This window comes from Vicugna pacos, chromosome 8, assembly GCF_048564905.1.
Source record: "Vicugna pacos chromosome 8, VicPac4, whole genome shotgun sequence".
In the NCBI taxonomy this organism is placed as follows: Eukaryota; Metazoa; Chordata; class Mammalia; order Artiodactyla; family Camelidae; genus Vicugna; species Vicugna pacos.
In genome coordinates, this window is record NC_132994.1 from 74398093 (window position 1) to 74415270 (window position 17178).

At 43.2% G+C, this 17178-nt stretch overlaps 1 long non-coding RNA gene across 1 annotated transcript; it reads right to left on the reverse strand.

Moving 5' to 3' along the window:
* Positions 1-1690: 1690 nt before the first annotated feature.
* On the reverse strand, positions 1691-5330 carry LOC116281448 (uncharacterized). Its single transcript, XR_012075305.1, has 2 exons — positions 5067-5330; positions 1691-4262 (listed from the first exon to the last, which is right to left on the reverse strand). It is a non-coding gene; the product is annotated as an uncharacterized lncRNA (long non-coding RNA).
* Between the last annotated feature and the right edge of the window lie 11848 nt (positions 5331-17178).

Genomic DNA, 17178 nt, shown 5'->3' on the forward strand with positions numbered 1-17178 from the left:
TCTAGGGCACACCGCCCACTCTTCATGAATGCTCACGGCAGCCCACCCCCGGGGGACATTTTTATGCCCATTCTATAGAGGAGCAAAACAGAGGCTTAAAGAGATTAAGCGGTTTGCCTAAGAGGCAGAGCCAGGGCTAAAACTGAATCCTGCCTGCCTGGAGCCCACCTTTCTTCCACTTTGCCTCTCTTCACTGCCCGGAAGAGTTAATCCATTCCAGAACATTTTCAGCCAAGGTGATAATATCCCTTCTCCCTACCAGGTGATGAAAATTTGTTCTTGGGGAGCAAGAAATCACATTATTTTTACATAAAACACAGATACACATGGAGTCCATGAACAGGTAAACAGTACCTCTGTGGTACCAAAATTTTGTGGAAGAGGGCAATTAGGAAAAGATGCTAGGAAAGGCACCTTAGAGAGATGAAGATGAGAAAGGGAGAGGAAAGACTGCTTTAGAGCGGCCGCAGTAATACGCTATACTCGCTTGTCCAGCTGCACAATGGTGGTGTCACCATCCTGCGTTCTGAGGACTACGGCTCTTCGTTTACATAGTTCAGATAAACTAGACGTGAACTGTTAGCGCGTGGTAACACCAGGGCCCAGGCACCAGCCATCCTTGGACTGCAAATTCCCTTTGGTTGTGATAACTTTCATACCTGGTAAGACTTTTGTCAAAAGACAAGACATCCCCACTTCTGAAGGATGATCAAGTTTTCCGTGTGAAGCCCTCCTAAATCGTGGAAAAGATCCTTCGATGCTCCTGTTTGTTTACGTTTTGGGGCTTCTTTAGCCCAAGATTGCTAATTCTTTTTTCTGTGATGTTGTACAGGAAGGTGGTGAAGAAAGTATGGTTTGGATTATATCAGAAAAGCTCAGGATTGAATCACGGTTCACCCCTTCTAGTTCATGAGTCCCGGGGCAAGATACTTATCTTAGAGGGTTTCTCTTTTCTCATTGGTCACGTGTGGCTATAAAATTAAATTCATTAAAATTCAATAAAATTTAACATTTGGTTCTTCAGCCACACTGGCCACATTTCAGGTGGCTGGTAGTGACCAGATGGACAATGCAGATAAAGAACATTTCTATTCGACGGAAAGTTCTATCGGACAACACGGTCCCAGTGACAGTAAACACCAAGGAGACAGGAAACGGGTGATTACTTTTGATGTAACACATTTTCACTGGGAACCAGCTTTGTGCAGGCCCTGTTCTAAGCACAAGAGATGCACAAACCAAAGTTCCCATGCTTACGGAAGGGCTGCTGTTATCCTTGCGGCAGTTTTTGTGGTTTCCTTATGAATGGACAGGGGGGTGTTTAAGAATATTAGTATGGAGTCTGAGCCCATGGCCTTGAGTCAGAGCTGAGTGTTTACATTCAAATTTACTAATTCACTTGGGTTCATCATCCATAAAATGGATGTACTAATAACTCACAGGATTGTTGAGAAGATTAAATGAGGAAATGGATGTAAAGGGTTGAACACAATGTCTGGCACAGCAGGTGCTCAATAAGTTATTGCTTCCCTAATTAAGATAAAAACCAGTCCGTTCCCCTAACTGCTAATTTGTTCATATAATAGGATATTTCTCCTGCTGTCTGGGATTCAGTGGTTTGTTATTAAGGCTCTATTGCAGGATCTTCCTAGAGGTTACTTGATAAAATAATACTAAAGTCACACTTAAGTTGCCATAGGAATTCGTTCTTTAATTCACATTTGAGAATTCATTACTCACATAACAATCTTAACAACATCCTTGCTGGTTTGGTTGCTGTAATTACAGAATGTAGGAACTTGATGTCAGAAAAAGTAGCGCTGAATTCACCAGTCGTAAAGGCAAGTGCAACCCAAGAGAAGGAGCAATGTGCCCAAAGTCACAGCTATTTGCAGGCAAAACAAGGACAAGAAGGTGGATCTCTAATCATGAAACACAGCGCACTTGGCAGTTCAACAAGTTTCCCTCATTCCCCTTCGCTTTGGCAGGGCTCCACCTGCCAAAGAGAATGACCATAAACTCTTGATCATCCATCAGGTAAGACTTCCTCAGCCCTGGACACCGAAGTGAGTATTCATTTAAAATAACACAGCCTTCGAAGCTGAGAGCACTTGGGGTATCCGTGGTGATCGTGGTATCACTGCCCATGGCAGCCACGTGGCTAGTGGCTGAGGGACCACCTACCTCCCGGTGTCAGTGCTGACGTGAGCATTTTGTTGCCTCTCCACCACCTTGCCGCCATTCTCTCCCCTCAACGACAAGCCTGGGAGGGGAGTCAATTTCCCCCAAACCCTTGAGGTTCATTTTGTCCAGAGAGTGCTTGTTACCATCTGAAAGAAGACCGCATGCCCAAGTCGCTCCTCTTTTCCGGTCACTGGTTAGAAAAGAATCTTGTGCTTTCAAACATTTTTTTTAGTGACACACTGAAGTGTTGATAGAAAGAGAATTAATACTAAGAGAAATTGCACATATAAATCCTTGGACACAGAAAAAGGAATATAACTCTCAATCAGGTTTGAACTTTCCTACCAGAAAATGCAATGTTTAACAAAAGTGATCAGTTTCACTCAATGGGCAGTGAGGTTGTGAATGAAGAAGATTTTTTTTTAAATAAAAACGGCTTTTTCTTGTTTTCTTGTCCTCCAGAGTCCAGAACTTTTTTATATTCTCATCAGAAAACCCAGAGAATGAACAGTACAGTCAACTCTGGATTATTCATGGGCCACCTGGACTGTTTTCATCTCCTGCCGCCGAGGTGGGTCTCCATCCAATTACACAGTTCAGGGGGTGAGGGATTTGGGCTCCTTCCCTCTCCTTCCTTCCTTCCTTCCCCTCTGGCAGTGAGAGGAAAGGAGGGGAAAAAACGCAGAGACATACTTTCCCCTCAACTAGCAAAGAAGGCAATACATCAGCATTTCAAAGCAGGATAACATAGGAAGAATAATTCAGTCACCAGACGATTAAAATTGCTAATGCGTGCCAGCTTCCAATGGCTATATGTGTTTGTTTTTGGCAGAAGTTTTTATTTAAGAATTAAGTCATTTAATGTGTAGGTAACAGGCACCAACATAGTTTTGCCTTCGTACGAAACAAGTATGTAGTTATAACTCAGTCGTATCGTAGAAGCGGTCCGATTATTCTCGAGGTTTGAAAAGTCTTTTTCCTTAAGGCCTCTGCTTAGTTTTCATGATATGATTGAATTTGTGACAGAAAGCCTAGCCTTGCGATTGGACTCTGATTCAGACTGTCATAACGTTCTCATATTTCCTTTGGAATCTTACGGCATTGGGCATGGACGAAAATGTCCCAACAGGAAGAGGAGGAAGTATATGGATAGTCAGATAAAGTACGGAGACCGTCACAAAACAGCATCCGGCTTGTCCCCGTGATGCAGGCGTGCAGCAAGTGAGTAGTCACGGGCTTGTGTGCACCGCGCGGTGCTGGCTGTATGTGGCTGTACGGCTGCCTGGGCCCCTTGTGCTGAAGCCCTGCATCCTGGCTGTTCCGCAGGGCTGCACAAAAATAGGGATTGATTTCTACTTGGATAAAGGAAATATGATTAAACTCGAAACTGGCTCTGTATCACGGCTTGTTTTTTTGATCAGAATAATGGAAGAGTAGAATCTCCTGCCCATCTGTGAAGAGCTTTATATCAGAGATCAGGATGAACCGGGTCCTGGGAGCACACGGAATGACTCCGTAAATAAGTGAGCACTCCTTCCCCTGCCTGCGTGTCTGTGGGCCTGGAACCCCCTGAACCCGCCAGCCTGCGGGCAGAGGCCTCAGTGACCTTCCCCCGGGGGCCTGGCCCACTCCCTCCCTCTCTTCGTCTTTGGTTGCTCTGTGGCTCAACACCACTCATTTTGGCTCCGTTGACTCAGGAGCAGTGTTCCAATAGTTACTTTAATTTATGACATTGTTTGAACATACTCTCTGGCCATGACCTTGGCCCTCACCCCAGAATATTATTTTCAGCATTTACCCTCCAGCTCTCCCATTGCAACCAGGAGCAGAAGGTGCCCTGTGCTATCCTGGCCTCACATGCCAGGCCCAAAGGGACAAAGGCCTGGGCAGACCAAGTCCAGTCCCCACCCCCAGCTCCCAACCAGGTGAGGGCCAAGTGGGAAGGGGCGGCGGGATGGAGCTGGCTAAGCTTGGCTGCTGCGCTCCTGCTCCGACAACGATACGTGAAGTGCTCTTCTGTGGCAACGCCAAGGGTGGTGGCACTCCTCCTGTGAACCTGGCACTCACAAGTTTTACCTCTGGGAAGAGAAAACACACACATGTAGCAGCTTGTCAGGATGCGGGAAGTTATGCCTGATCTGCTCAGATCACACATTCACCCGAAACGAAGCAGGGCTCCTAAAGGGACAGTCCACGGAATAGGTGTCTATCCCACCGCAGGAAGTTCGCCCCAGTCTTAAAGCATACGGTGGACATGGCCTGTGACAGGCAGCAGGAAGTAAACGGAGGTGAGACCCAGGTAGATGGCACCTGCAGGAGTCGATGAAGAGATGCTGGGTCCAGCTGATGCACCAAAGGAACTGAGTACCAGATGTAAGTCCCCTGTCATGGGGCCGCTCCTGGGATGGAAATAACGCCATACAGTGGGCATAGATATTGCCAAACAGAACAGGTTCCACAGTAGACAAGAGTCACCAGAGAAAACTGGTCAGCAGTGGAGAAGCTCTACAAACAGACCTAAAGGGACAGGTAGAGCGTTTCCCCCAGCGTAACGCCAGAGAGTCAGCACCTGAATTGTCCGTCTGCTGCTGTTCCTTCAGTGATTCTCTAAGACATAGTGAGCTCTGTGTACATCATAAATAATGCGTCCGAAATTTACATTTTTCGAACTGAAAAAATGTCAGCGATAGCCCCAAGTACATAATATGCACGATTTCACAGGAGATGAATACAATTTTAACGGTGAAAAAAAAAAACCTCTGAAATAGTGTCGTTTCCTAAGGAAGTTGAATTACAGAGAGGTTTTAATCCTTGTCCTGTACTTTCATGAGATTATAAACTAAAAGGGTTTAGGTTACAGGCACCAGAATAACTTAGTTTACCTTTTACTGCTGTAGCACTTTCAACTTTGCAGATGCCTTTCCATCTAGTCTGTGATTTGTTCCTCAAGTCAGCCTCAGAAGGCGGGAGTGGGTTTGACAGACAGCTTCATCCTTTGGCCTAAGGTCCCCTCCCTGGAAAGGGGAGAAAGAAGGCCGAGCCTCTGGTGTCAGGAGGTGGTGGGCCATTTTCATTGTTTCTTTTTGTTTTTTTCACCTTTTTACTCTTTTTTAATGAAATATAGTCAGTTTACAATGTTGTGTCAATTTCTGGTGTACAGCACAATGCTTCAGTCATACATGAATATACATATATTCATTTTCATAATAGGTTACCACAAGATATTGAATATAGTTCCCTGTGCTGTAAAGTAGAGACTTGTTGCTTATCTATTATATATAGTAGTTAGCATCTGCAAATCTTGAACTCCTAATTTATCCTTTCCCATCCCCTCCCCGCCTGGTGACTGTAAGTTTGTTTTCTATGTCTGTAAGTCTCTTTTTCCTTCTTGTAGCAAAATTGTGAGCTGTAGGGTGCAGGAGGCGTCGGTGGCAGTGGGTCCAGCCACATGTAGGAAGTTTGAGAAAAAAAAAAGCAATATTCAGTGAGAAGAGAAAAGAGAAAGTCTTGTTAGCATTCAAATCTCTGGTTCCGGTGGTTTTTGAGGCTCTGTTGCTTCTTTTCCATGGTTACTTGAGACTTTCAATAAACACTTTTTTTTTTTTTGCTTAAAAGACTTCCAGTTGAGTTTATGTTCCTTTAAAAAGCCAAAGGAGTCATAACTAATGTATCTGTCCTCAGCATAACACTGCAATATCACCTCTACCCTCATGAGTGCGTTGTAATCCACTTTCATACATGAAGAATTAAGACACAGTAAAGTTAAATAAATTGTCCCAAATCTTACGTTGAGTTGTTGGTATAATCATGTCTCTCACCAGTACATGCTGGTAAGACCCTATACACGTAATTAATAAAGTTTCATATACACTGTCTCCCTTGGTATCTATGACAAGCCCTTGAAATGGACTGGCCTTGGACAAGCATTGTTAGCCCGAATTTTAGATGAGAAAACTGAGGCTCAGAGATAGCAGGTGACGTCCCTCCTGTCAAACCATCAGCAAGTGATGGGATGGGGCTTGGACTCACATCTTCTGACACAACGCCCAGTGCTCCTTCAGCCACACCTCGCTGCACATCTGCACATACACAAAAACACGCCCAGACAGGCATGCACACCAAGGTTCATTTCAATCAAAAATGAAAATCGAATTCGGCAAAATAACTGCTCTTCTTAGAAATAGTTTTCAGTGTTGTAAGATACTGTAGCTCCGACTTATTTGTACTTTTATTTCCTGCCAAAACATCGGTTTAGGAACCACCTAACCCTTCTGTAGATCTAACTGCGATAAAGTATTTTCCATTATCTTGAGATTTGATAACACATAAAGAGCTTGTACTTTGTCTCTCTTGGTTTTTATATCTAATGAAATGTGAAAAAGCAAGACGAGACATAAGAGAAAAGAAAAAGATAATTAATTCAGAGATTAACTTTGGAAAATCTCCAAAATTAGATGGTGTAATGAGTTCACAGTTTAGAAGCCTTTGGTGGAATCAGATTGATGCAGACAAATTCCATTCACACCATTTAGGAAGACTGAATGGTTCTGTAGGTGAGTTATACTTAAAACTAAGGATTACCTAAGTCCTATTCCTCATTTTCTCTCTCACATCAACTGGTTTTAACAATCAAGAAAACACAAGAACAGGCACTAAATTGTTCCCTGGAAAAGCTGAGGGTGGACACGAAACTGCTGGAAAGAAGGCAGCCACAGAGCTAACTGACAGCAACTCTTTAAGAGACATAAACATTCCTTGAAGGCATGTAGCCAAGCCTGGTAGGCTCCAAACTTGATCAGCTCTGGTTTTCACATCTTTGTGTAACACTGTACAGAGATGAAATGAGTGAAAAACCGGATCACTGGTTTTTACGTTGTGTTTTGTTGTTGTTGCAGGAAATCGAACATACAAAATAGCCGAAGGTGGGTTGGCTGTCACTGGAGGGTCAGGGAAGGAGACACCGGAGCCGGGGCTCCGTCAGCCACTGGGCAAGACAAGCCCTGTGCGGCTTTCCCACTGGAAGCGCTTATTACCCAATCTGAGCTGCATTCATTTAACCACACATTTAAATAATGATTACAGTAATGTGATCACAACTTTAGACCCTCCTCAGTGGACATTCTGCCTTAGATTGTGAAAATTCAGATTGAAGATTCAACGATAAAGATAACCACCAACCAGTATAAACAAACTGGTCAACTGAGGAGGTCGACTGCTCAAATAATAAAAAATATCTGTTTTTCTTCCCCACCGAATTGACTGGTTGTCTGTCTATATGGACAAAATAAAATGATTATTTCATTGCGTGAATATTTCTTGGACAGTTTCCCCCGTGATTACAAACCAGCTATTTTCAGACCAGTCAGTACATGTACACACAGAGAACAGAGGAAGACAGGTCAGGGAAGGTTTGCATTTGGCATTTAGTCAGAAAACTTTTAAATTCAGTTCGGATTTAGGTTCAGCCGTGAAACATGTGCTTCGGTATAGGGCAGTAACAGTTTTAGGTTGGAAAAATAATCACAGTGTGTAACAGCAGCCACTCCCAGCACTTCCATGAGAACAGACGGGGCTGGTCTGCCAGTTCACATCATGTTTGAGAACAACGTGTAAACATTCTGAAATAGGCAAGTGTTTTCAAACTTTGCCATGAGTTGGGTGAAGATTTCAAGGATCAAAATGTTTGAGAAACAAAAAATCATACTGTGAGAGAAAGAAATCCTTGTGAAAAATGAGGCTGAATACAAAACTGTCATTTTTAATATTTCAGTTCTGGGTTAAGACTTCATATAGATATTTTCATTTATTCCTTGCTGCTTTAATACAAATTCAGATCAGTTCTGCTTTGAGAAAAGATGATGTTCTGCAATGCTTTCCTATTTGCGTGAAGCTCCATGGTAATGAAGCTGCACTAGAGAAAAAACAGAGGTTGGATATGACCCTGGAGCAGTTTCCACAAAGTTCCTGGAAGGGATCCTCAATCAATAGACACCAAAGGAGCTCTCTGACCACAGACAAACTTTTTTTTCTTAACAGATTTTACTGCTGATTTCTGATTACATAATTAATTTTATTATAGAAAATATAGCTCAGCAAAAATAATAAAATAATAACAGAAATTCTTTCTTCTAAACCTTCCACATTAGATAGATTTTGCTATATCTTTGCCCATTTATGCCTATGTATAGAAAATGAATTCCCAGAAGTGAAATTATAGCCCAAAGGCACACAGAGTTCTAAATCTTGTGGTTATCTACTAACACACGGCCTTGCAGAGATCTTCTATCAATTTATTGATATTATCATTAGCATATGAGAATATCTGTTTCCTCCCTTTGTTCACAGTGGATTATATCATTAAGACATATTTTTCAATTTTATAGGCAAAAATTAGTTCTCCTTTTCCCATACAAACTTCTATACTGCACAGAGTTGGTCTTCAGCGTCCTCTACCCTGACAGAGGTCTCCTTTATGTCTTAGTGTCTCTGCCAATGCAAAAATGTATCTCAGTTTCCCAGGGAACCCTGTTTTAGAATGTTCTAGTGTATTCTAGTCTGTTCCTCGACAGGACATTCTTGCAAGGCCTGAACTTTCCTCCCTTGGTGTATTCTATGTTTTAAAATACAGCTTGTTTTCCCCTCTCTCTTTGTTGGGGTGAATCTAACACAATAATTTCTATCAGGATTTAACAACTGATGGCACCCTCCCAGAATGCAGACACGTTTTCTAAAGGCTAAAACTAATAGGAGTTTTGAGAAGTAAAGTAGACTTGTGAGGGGTGTATTTTTAGTCAAGGGAAATCCTTCTCGGAGACCCTCAGCTTACTACAAGCAGAGCATGGCCTTCTATGGTGGTTACAAAAACGATCAGCTCTCATGTGTCCTGTCCTGTGTCAAAGCGCTAGATGCCAGTCTCAGACTAGACCAGGTGATGAGTGCAGGCTGTCTCCTTATTCGAGGCCTCCCTGAGGCGCCACATGCCTCTTACAGAGCCTCCAGGAGCTTCAAGTCTGGGCATAAGTTGGGCTTGAGCAACGAACGTACCATCAATAGGGGTAATAGTTCTGTAACTGTTCATGCATCAGTTGATAAAATTTATGTATGTGTTTAGTTTTTTGGATCACAGCCACGTGCAACGTTCATTTAAAGACATTTGCTGCATATTTACACTGCTTACCTGAGTTTCATACAAAATGCCCTTCCGAAATACTTTCTAAGCAATGCATTTTTCCCCCAGGGGGAATTTGGAACAACTTTGCGAACCTTTCACCAAACTTTTCTTTAAAAACCTAGATACAGTTTCTTTAAACTTAGATAGAGCCAAGTATCCATTCATTCAGACAAGTAATAAATGACTATGAAATAATGCTGAGCTAATACACAATTCCCTGTCAGTGGGTCAGATGAAAGACTGTTAAAATTTTTGTGTGAACATTTTGCTGTAGTTTTTATTGATGAAACAGATGTAAAGATACTCTGGTTGTAAGCGAAGAATACGTAATCCTTAGATCGTAACAGTAGTTGTATAAATAGACTACAGTCAATTACTGTCTGGACTGCAGATAACTAAGAATCAAGTAACCAGATTTGTTTTTTGGATAGGAAGTAGTTTGTTCTGTATGTTACTCCAATGTGAAAGAAACAGATGAACATTAACAATTAATTTTCAGTTTTCCACAAACATGTGTAGGGAAGTCTCCTTGATGTTGAAAGGGAAGGAGACTCACTTTCTGCCCGCCTCCCTCCAGCCAGAGCAGCAGGGCGGGCTGTGAGGGACCGGGACAGGATTTCTCAACCTTTTTTAGTACCCTGTGAAGAGAGGTGACAAGAGCCAGGCCAAATATTTCTTGAATTCATCAATAATTTTCCAAAATAATGACATGACCTTAATCTTTTCATATATTATGATCCAGACATGAAAATAAATACCAGGTGAGGGGTAATATTTTTTAAGGAAGAAAAAACAATACACTTTTAAACCTAATACCCTGATGCACAAATGTTAAAGAAGATTACAGAGCCACTGAGCCCTTCACGAGCAGAGCCCTGACTGACCACTCGGAGTCCTGCGTTCATAGAACAGAACAGAAGATGGTTAAAGGTCGCAAAGAGGACGGTCTGGCAGTGTGATATTAAGCCCATTAATAAGCCTGCATTTCAGGTCCAGTATGCTCATATATTATTCTATCTATTAAAATATCATAAGATTACCTGTAATTAAAGATGATGTACAGTCTAAGCCATATCTAGATATAATTTCATGCAAACATATTTAGGGTGAATTCACTTTAAAGTGGAATTTAGCTAGCCTAATGAAAACATTATCTACAAGGCACTGAAAAGACAAGAAAAAAAAAAAAGACACTATATATGGACAGTGCAATAAAAACCTTGACAAACTTTGAATGGATTCGTGTCCAAATAATCTGTACTGAAGGATCATGTATACAGCATTGCCTAAAAGAAAATGCTGGCCAGTTCTTTGTTTTCTAATAAACGATTTTTTTCCAGTATTGAAACTCGGCCCTTAAATTTCTTCATCACTGGGAAGAGCCAGGCAGGCCTGTTCTCATTTTTCAATCATGTTTTATTTCACATTTGTACCGACTCAACACAACAGTTACATTTGCAACTCCAGAAAGCAAAGATGAAACTTTGTTCTTGCTTTTGTGTTGAGCTGTACCATTTATTTCTCTCCTGGCAACAGATTTTAAATCTCTCTTCCTCCCCCTCTCTCTTTTCTTCCTTTTCATGGGAACTGTTTGGTGAGCGCCGACAAAGCGCTGTGTGTGTGTTTTTTTCCCCTTTGCCTGGTTTCTGTGTCGGTGTGTGCAGGCACGCATTCATTAACGTAATTCCTCAACATCCAACAAGAGCACATCATAAACCCGGGAGAAAAAGCCTCATAAATATTTAGATGCTCCTTCTACCTTCCAAACGAGAGTGAAAAAGCGTATTTAGTGAGGAGTTGGTCCGGGTTAATCTGCATGTGAATCAAGAAGAGGGACAAAAGGATGAAAAGGTGATGGAAACTCGAATACAAACCCTCTGGTCTCCAGGGGGCCATTCATCTTGTTCTTGTCAATACCGTGGCGGGGCCTGGCTTTTTCCTGCGCATGAGCAAACAGAGCAGTTTTCCAAAGACGGCTGGCAAAGGATGTGTGTGCTTTGTTCTATCTTCTAGTTTTCTAAGGGACGAAATTGCTTTACACTTTATATTTGACTGATTTCTTCATTCTTCGTAGTTGCTCCCATATGTAGGAACGATGCATCTCTAGTGATGTATACAGATGTGCAAGACAGTAAGTATGGACAAGATTTGTGTGTGTGTGTGTGTGTGTGGCAAAATATACGTAGAGCTTACCACTGTAACCACTTTTCAGTGTACAGTCCAGTGGCATTAACCACATTCACAGAGTTGTGTAACCGCCACCACTATCTATTTCTGGAACTTTTTCATCATCCCAGACAGAAGTTCTGTACACATTAAACAACTCCAGACTCTCCCTTCCCCCAACACAAACAAGGTGTTTTAGAACTAAGTCCCTTTAACGAGTTAGGGCACCTGGCACTCAATTTTGGAGGGGCTGGGGTGTGCAGAGCAAGGGAGAGGGAAGGAAGGTAAAGATGAAGTGAGATAAAGCTGGAAATGTCTTTTCTCTTAAGGGTGGTTTCATTGAGCCAATGAACACAAAGCCGGAAAAGAAATACGGGGAAGGAAAGCTTGGATGCCAAATGGCCAGTCTGGTTTTCACCAGTGAGAAAGAAAATGATAGTGAAAAGTTTAGCAGCTTCTGAAAATTCTCCATTTTTATCAGGAGTTGGTTAAAGTAAAATTTTCAAGATAAAATTCAAAGAAAAAACTTTTTAAAACCTGATTTTAAAAAAGCAGATTCTATATTTTATAGAACTAGTCCACCAAATATTGGAGGATACACTATACTTGACCAAAAATCTGAAGTGCAGGCTGGAAGTATAGGATAACCAAGTGTAAAAATTAATTTATGTCGTTATTTCCCATTTTGCAAATCTCTGGGGTTGCAACTGTGTTGCTTCACGTGAAACACATATCAAAATGTTATTAGCCATACTCCATCACAAGGCAACATATTATAAAGGAAATTTAAAATCCCAGTCCCCCAAATTCACCACTTGCTTTAAGAAATTTTTAATACACATTCAGTGCAATTAAAAAAAAATGTGGGCAGTCCTATTGGGTTTGTTTTAATGGGCTCTTGTTTTTGTAGCCCATGGAGACAGGCTCCCTCCCTAAGAATGAGTATTATCAGTTGAGACCACGTGTGAGTGACTAATCTTCTTCTTTCCTTAGTGGAAGTCAGGCTTGTTACCGTCACTGATTATTTAAGGAATTTTAATATTTCATATGATATGAAGATAGGATTATCACGAGGACTTTCAGGGCAGGTGTTGGGGGAGGGGAGAGAGGCCCAGGGGAACTGGGGGAAGGGGCAAAGCTGGTAAACTGGGGATACATGGTTATTGTTATTTAATGGAAGAAAAATTATCTCTAATTAGCTTCACCAAAAAAGAGGTTCACTGACCAAGGTAACTGAGAAATATGAATCAAACATGAACGAATGCAGGAGCTCAAAGGATGCAGTCAGGACGTACTCTTCCACATCGGCTCTGACATCCTCCGTGCTGGCTTCCTTGGCGAGATCTATCCACGTGGCAATTACCACACTGGGCACCACCTCCTCAAAATATCTTCATCCTCTAACACCAGCAATCCCACTAAAAGAGAGAGTCTGTTTCCCTCAAGTTTCAGTGGTGGGGGGCAGCTATAACAGACCAGCCTCCTTGGGGCAAGTGGCCACGTGGGAAGAATGCACAGTCCTGTGTGCACCGCCCACGGTGAGCAAGCCACACCAAAGTCACAAGAGATTTCCCACAAAACAAGAGAGGTTCTTTATGGAAAAGAGGAGGAGGGAGGGGAATAGACACTGAATAGTCAACTGTAGCTCCAACCATTCACTACAAAATTGGTCCCTCACTGAGCTCAGTGAATATGGGCTGTATTGCTAAGGGTTAGCTAGGCTGCTAACCAAATGCATACTCATTTAAATACAGTAAAAGTGTTTCTTATTCAGGTAACAAAAGTGTGCAGGTGAAAAGGTCTGCAAAATGGCCTTTTGCAAGGCAGTATTCTTGGGACTCACATCTTCAACAAGCTTCCATTCCAGCAGGCCCCGACGGGACAGATGACGGTGCAGAATATCACCCCCGCTCACAGTCTATCAACTAGAACTCAGTCACATGGCCACACCTAACTTCAAGAGGGAGGGAGAGAGGAGACCAGCCGTGTGCCCAGGAAGAAAAGGAAATCACTGTGATGAGCTGCTACTGATTTTTGCCTCCTCAGTCACCACCATCCTGCAGATGGGCTGCAGACGAGAAGCGCGGGCAGTGGCATCGTAACTGCAGTTATTTCATTTACTATGTGCCGTGGGGTTGCTCTCAGGGCTTTGCCTGTATCAATTCCTCAACCTGGGAGCTGGGACGAGAGTCTTCTTTGGAAGATGAAGAATCAGATGCACAGAGAGGTTACTTAACTTGCCCCAGGTTGTAAAACTAGAAACTGTTGGAGCCAGGATTTGATGCAAAAGAGGTTAAGACACAGGGTTGTTGGGGAAACAAAATGAGAGGATGTTTTTAAAGGTCTAAGTTGTGTCAGCCACACAGGAAACACTCAATCAGTGGCTCCAGAAGGCTCTTTCTTACTGAGTCCACAGGACTACTGTGGGGCCTGAATCCATTCATGAAATCAGAGCAACTGTTGAACCAACCAAGTTCATGGCCACCTGCACACATCACTTTCCTGCGGCATCGCCTTTCCACCAAGATCTGCACACCCTTCCCCGTCTTTGTCCTCAAGCAGAAACAATACCTCCTCGTTCAACATTCCTGAAGGACTTCAAGTACAATCCCATTAAAAGTTCATTGCTTTGTCCTTTTTAGTCTACTTGTCTGTCCCTTGCCACCACGCACATTTCTCGAGCGCAGAGAAAATCACTGCCTTCGTTGCAGAGACAGTGCCTCACTTCAATGTGTGAAACAGAGTAAGGTGTCCAAAAGCGGGGACTGGCTGTTAACAATAATTATCATAGCCAGTGCGTCTTGAGAAGCTGCTGTATTCCAAGCATCTGCTACGGGGTTTTGAATCATTGCCTCATTCTCTCCTGACAGTAACACCACAAGCTGGGCTGTATTAGTAGCCCCATTCTGCAGCCGAGGAGGCTAAGGAGTGCTGAGATCAAGGTGTCTGCCCAACATCACAGCAGAGCTGGAGCTTTTCATCACTGTGTCACCTCGCTGGGCCAGCTTTAATTCAGTGACAAAGAGACCCACATCCTGCTCAGTGCCAGAGGCACGGAGACATCCAGGAGGAGCAGAGAAGCAACTGTGAGATTAGGGAAGAAGTTTCAGCAGGGAGTCTTGGGTGGGGAGGGGCAGTAAGGGTGGATCCCCAAGACCTCAGCCAGGAGGTGCTCCATTAGGGGCCATGTGACAAACTGAAGGTCAGCGTAAGCAGCCTCAAGACAGAGGCCTTGGAGGGGAAGGAGGAAGGGGCTCCTTTGTCAAGGGGTCAGAGACTGGGCCTGGACCTCCCAGGGGCTAGGGCAGTGCATTCCAGAAACAGGGAAGGTGTGCCAGGGGCCTACACCTACAGGAGAGAGTAAAAACAATGTTCAGGAGGTATTTGAAATGGTTGACCCAGGTCTCCACTGAAATGTAGATGAGGTCAGGCTCTGAACCCCTGCTGGATTTCTCTGAGATTCTCTAGCAACTTTGTAATTTCCTCAATGTTTGTAATTTTTAAAAATGACTTTTCTATCACGAAAATACCTTTGTCCTTTGTCTACTTTGTTTTGTTTTGGAGGCAGCAGGGATGAGGGGAAGTTGGGGGCACCTGCTGCACCATGTGGACCCAGGGAGGATGGAGCTGGTGGAGAACCGTGGGAGGAGCTGGGGTGGAGAAGTGAGTGGCCTCAATTCCAGGGGCTGAAGAGAAGGAAGGAAAACAGGGGGTACTGAGGGGCTGAGGGGCTGGAGACTGACAGCTGGCTTGTGATGCAGGGCTTGGAGGAAGCTGACAGTTCTTTGGCTATTTCCAGAGCTTAACTCTCAGACGCAAGAAGCATCTGTATCAGACAGAATTTCATGTCTGTGTTAGCAGGAAGCCAGGGGTACCCCTGGTGGTACCTCTTTATTACAGGTGCAGTTTAAGTTAAATTAGGAAGGAAAGACTACAAGCTTTGCAAACCTCCTCTGTAAAAACTAGGGGTTGGGAGACACTTGACAGCTGAAATCACCTGAGGCTTCCCATCACAAAGGGGCAGTGCTGGCCCCTGAACTACTGGCAGGAGCTGTGGGGCTATGGAGGCTTCTGGTTGCTGGGCAGATGGGGGTCCGGCAGGACAAACTGTGAGGTCTAATCAGCATGAAGACCTTCTCCCCAGACCTGGGACTTCCTTTCGGCTCTTAAAGGGGGAAAACAGATAGTGAATGACAGCATTTTTCAGTCTTGTGAGATTGATCACTGATTTAATTAGACTCCAATAAGAAATGACAGGTCTAAGGACCTTTTTACTTTTTTCTCCTCTGAAACACTTTCTAATATTTTCCTATGGTTAACATTACACAGAAATCAGGACCTTTTCCTCCACAATGCAGATCTTGCCAGCAATTTCAATAACAGCACAGACTCTTAAAGCTCTCTCCAGACCCCTCCAACCAACACGAACTTGAAGGTAATTGGGAAGACTCAGGCCACATAAGCACTCCTGGGTTGAGAGACAGATGAGCTAAAGATTGAGTTAGCCGGGAAGGAGGGGTATTTTTGTGTATAGAACCTGAAAAATAAAACTCCAGTTAAGCTAACTTCCTAGCAAATCTGCCTTTTGGAAATTGTTTCTTTGTACCCTTTTCTTCCTCATGCAATTCCCCTTTACTGCCTTTATAGAATGACATCCTTCGTGAAGGCTGTACAAAGTTGAGACTACTGAATACAGTGTCAAATGAAGGAAAAATGACAATGACAGACCTTATGTTAAGTACTTTTGAAAAAGCTACCTTTGCTGAAAACCCAGCAAAGTTTCCCATCCAGAAAGTGCAATGATAGACATTAAGAACAAAGTTAGGGGAGGTACCCAGCAAGGTGCTAGGAGGCACACACAATGTTATGAATGAAAAAATTCCATCATATCACACTAGCCAGTTTTGAGATTACAGTAACTCATGCTACCTTCAAGACTCTGTGTGGGGAGGCTTTTAGGCTGATAGGAGGTGACCAGGATGACAGAGAAAACTGGAGAAGTCAGAGGCAGAGAGGTAAGCCATTGAACTTGAGACTGGATGGGGAGGGGCAACACCAGAGAGAGGGCCAAGCCCTGAGCTCAGATTACTGTCATTTGCAGGGCAGCTCAATGACATGGCGAAGATTTTGCCTTGGGAAAACCTGGTACAAAAACAGGTGACTTGAGTTTTTGTTGTGGCCTCTAGCCTTCCACTCATGTGGGGCACAACTGTTGTGCGCAAGTTTCAATAAGCCAGTTAGGTGTCCAGAGGAAAATTCTTATCAAGTCCTTATAATGTCAGGGATCCAAATATACTTCTGATTGAATCACCCACTCCTTCCCCCAGGTATCCACTGATGATGTTGGTCCTCTTGGTAACAAGAAAACTTACGATGCAAATGTAAATTTTGTTCAACATTAGTATTATAAAGAGGTGTGTGGTTCACTGTGAAGCCAGAATCGTAATGATCATACTGTTCATTTGAAAGATTCTTTTCTCCTTTCAGCTACCTTGATTTAATTGAGTGTCCTGGCCTTCACTCTGAAATGAGGCTCTGAAAACCGTTTTGATACCTTGAAAACCTTTGAGAGAAAGTATTGGCTCCACTGGTAAATTTTTTGGAGGCGGTGGTGACAGATCCCAGGGCAATGGAAACCCTGGTCTCAGATCTAGTCT